The sequence below is a fragment of the Cottoperca gobio genome, chromosome 7 (assembly GCF_900634415.1).
Source record: "Cottoperca gobio chromosome 7, fCotGob3.1, whole genome shotgun sequence".
Classification (NCBI taxonomy): domain Eukaryota; kingdom Metazoa; phylum Chordata; class Actinopteri; order Perciformes; family Bovichtidae; genus Cottoperca; species Cottoperca gobio.
In genome coordinates this window covers 2,704-2,947 of record NC_041361.1, presented here as the reverse complement: position 1 = coordinate 2,947, position 244 = coordinate 2,704, and positions in this window count along the sequence as shown.

The window sequence follows — 244 nt, the reverse complement described above, 5'->3', positions numbered from 1 at the left end:
GGACGGCTGCACGGACTGTCGCAGCGGGATGGAGTGAGGCTTGTACTCTTTATCCACCTCCTCGCCGTCGTAGTGCTTCGGCTTGCAATGCTGCAGAAGATGTACAAAGAGTTTACATGGAAACATGGAAACATGCAGATGTGAGGAGAGAACACACCTTTATATTCTTGTATATAGAAACTGATTCACACAGTTTAGTATAAATATACTCTGTTTGGCCTACATGCACACTAACACCATGTTG